Source organism: Brachycentrus maculatus, unplaced genomic scaffold (assembly GCF_059751285.1).
Source record: "Brachycentrus maculatus isolate JH-2025_06_01 unplaced genomic scaffold, ASM5975128v1 h1tg000475l, whole genome shotgun sequence".
Taxonomy (NCBI): Eukaryota; Metazoa; Arthropoda; class Insecta; order Trichoptera; family Brachycentridae; genus Brachycentrus; species Brachycentrus maculatus.
This window is the reverse complement of record NW_028281222.1, coordinates 2,199,137-2,202,335: the sequence shown is the minus strand read 5'-3', so window position 1 is coordinate 2,202,335 and position 3,199 is coordinate 2,199,137. Positions and strand designations below refer to the sequence as shown.

At 37.2% G+C, this 3,199-nt stretch overlaps 1 long non-coding RNA gene across 3 annotated transcripts; it reads left to right on the top strand.

Moving 5' to 3' along the window:
* The first annotated feature begins 1,115 nt into the window (after positions 1-1,115).
* Positions 1,116-2,785, top strand: LOC148302148 (uncharacterized). Of its 3 annotated transcripts, none has more exons than XR_015838689.1 (3): positions 1,116-1,576; positions 1,706-2,149; positions 2,474-2,785. It is a non-coding gene; the product is annotated as an uncharacterized LOC148302148 (long non-coding RNA). The 3 variants fall into 3 exon arrangements; XR_015838687.1 differs by having other exon boundaries at positions 1,117-1,408; positions 1,706-1,836; XR_015838688.1 differs by having other exon boundaries at positions 1,137-1,576; positions 1,706-1,836; positions 2,474-2,783.
* The last annotated feature ends 414 nt before the right edge of the window (positions 2,786-3,199 follow it).

Genomic DNA, 3,199 nt, shown 5'->3' with positions numbered 1-3,199 from the left:
CTGTATCTAAGTATTGTTCTAGCTGAGTTAGACGGGAGGAATATCTAATTTAATATACTCAATCTATAAAGGATTGTATTAAACTCGTGCAGTGTTTAAAACAGCCGAAATAATCAATATTTTCATTTTCTTTTGGAAAATTCGCCTCCGTAAATACGTTGTTTTCGTAAGTTGGTAATGAATGACGAAACAGAAACGATGGACTTATTTTAATATTGGTGAAATTGCTAAATTATCGGCGGCTCTATTTGTTGATGTCTATGGTCCACCCTCCCACCCCTCCCCCTCCCCTCATATTTGTATAACACAAATGGTAGTGTAGTGGTAAACAAACAATCCACACTACTACTATTACAGCTCTGTAAACCGTAGACAATAAACCATATGACGTCATAAAACATTCGATGACGTATGCGAACGCACGTTTTTCGTTTTATTCAAATATCTAAAGTTTAAATCTTACTCTCCCTCCCTTATCCTATACCTCCTAACTTTTCCTCTATCCTCTATCTCCCTCACTTCTCTATAGAATTTAATTTCAATAAGAATGTTATCGATAGTCTTGTGATTTTTCATATAAATTTGTTAGCCAATAAACCAACATCGTGACAAAAATCCAAGTTCCGCAAAAAATGAATAAGAAGAAATATTATTATTTGACATCTCATCAAAGATGAAGAAGAATATGGAAATCTGGGCATTTACGGGGCTGACACGTGTAACATTCACCAATTCTACGCATTATTGACAACCACACTACTCAAATTCTTGGAAGTTCTATATATTTGAACCAATTTAGAAACCTTTTTCATGAATCACTAGAATTAGAGACATCTATTGGTGAGATGTAACGAAGCTTCTTCATCTTTGATGAGATGTCAAAAAATAATATGAAAATAACTCCTGTATTTGGAGATAATCCAGATTTTGTGAACAAGTATTTGGACACACTCATGGACACACAAATGTTGTAAATAAGAAGAAAGTTCCATTATTTTCTACGCCGGTACTTCCCCGCGACGAATTATATAATCGTGAGTAGGTATGATACAAAAGTTATATGCTAGTTTATCTTTGGATTTTGTATTATTATGTATGTACTAGTATAATGCTGGTCACTCACGACGAGGAAAATAGTAGATTTTGTTACATTTTCTCTGGTTTTGTAACGTTCAAGTACGAATTTTGGAAAGACGAAAGATTTCACTGCCAACCTGGCGATGTGACGCGAAATCGAATACCTACAGCGCCATCATTAGTATATGATATTTGTATATAAGCTTCGTTCGAGTCTGGCCGGGCGACCGTCATGAATTCATTGCACAAACTAATTTATATAATTCATTGTAAACGATAAATGACACGCCGGGTGATCTCGTGTTGAAAATAACTATTATGTATTGGAAATGTGAGTACTTCATTATTGGTAAGGCGTTTCCTCTCATTCCGCCGTTTGCTAAACAGCTGTCAAACAAATTACGCAAGAAATTTGTCTCGACTGCTGCTCAAATAAGCGCTAATTAGAAGAAATATGTATTCTATAACCTCCCGAATGACCCCATCAACAGCATTGCAGGTAATCAAAAGTTTTTGTTGTTGTTTTTCATGCCTGAAAAACTGTGCAATCTTCTTTGTGTGAAATGTCATTCTGACAGTCCGTTGACAGCGAGTCTGTTTTTATTATCGTTTTTATGTTATATTTTAGGTAAAGTACGGACAACCGACTCTGAGCTGTCGGCAGAGCCACCTGGGAAATTTCGGAACATTGTCGGGATGGCAGAAGCCGAGTTTAAATATCCTTTAAAGAAAATACCCTGCGTGTCCAGCGCTCAAGAGGTGAACGATTAAATGTTATTTGAAGCCCACCTTTCATAAAGAGTTACACTAATCGCGCCATATCATCCGAGCATGGACTCGTAAGAAAGAAGCCAAACATAATTACAAGTACATTTATTGTCATATAATGTTGTTTATTGCAATATATGCATATAAAATAAGATTCAACAAACACAAAAGATGTCATTCAAAAATAACTACAGCACGTGGCGTATAGATTTTGAAATGGTTTTCCAGTTTTACTTATACAGTTACAAATGTCAATTTACTAGTGGGTGCAATGCTTGGCCATGTTTTGTTCACAAAGAAATAGGTATGGATGATAATTAATAAATAATATTCGATATATGATGTAAGAAGACCAGCCCGCCGAAGCTTGCAATCGCAATACCGGACTGGACTCTTGATGCTGACAAATTTTCAGCCCCCATCTGTGCTCCACGAGCAGTTTTATGATGAGGTTGGAACTCTTCATATCAGCCCCTCCGGGAAGCCTGCCACTGTATACCTTATAAGACCATCTCAGTGTATACCGGTGTCTGATATCCTCATAATCGGAGATCGCTCAGTGGGTCGTAATGCTCGCAATTATTTTTCAAACATATAAACTAATTCTGTAACTTTGTTACCTTTTCAGACTCGTACAACTATTGGCAAATGACTTGTCGCGGCAGAAGGGTTCCATTTCCCCCATTGTGTTGGCGCTTTGGACAGTTTCATTTCCTAGCGCTGGATCAGAATATATAAACTACAGAGGACGATTCGGCATTGTTTTATTTGGATGTGTAGCCAGTAATTACTGTTTTAGTGTTTGCAGATATGTATAGGCAGATAGATGATATAACCATGAAACGTGTGTTATTGCACAATTTTCTTGGGAGTTATTCATCGTGACTAATATATGTATACTCTCCCCCCTGAAAATAAACATATTATGCTCTTAAATATGTTTTTATTTTGTTCATTAATGACCGAGATCCTTGAAAAGTATCATCCTATCCCGCTCTCTGTGATCTTACAACATTGACCTTAATTTTTTACAGAAATGCAATCTAAAGTAACTAACTGATCCCGCTTCCGCAGGGATAGGCAGAGAGAATAGAACACCACACCACGCTACTCTTGTCTTTGTACACATTCTTCTTTACGCATCCCCTCACACATCCTCCTCCCAACCCTTATCCGCACCCCAAAGGTGCATAGGGCACTGCATTATATAGAAGCAGTGTTATCTTGATCGTTAAATACACGAAGGAAAGGTGATCAGCCTTTCGCTTCAGGTACCAGTCCAGGGTCATATTAAATATATATTTGACTGAAAAATCAATAATATTTATTGCGACCCTCTTGGGAATCAAACCCG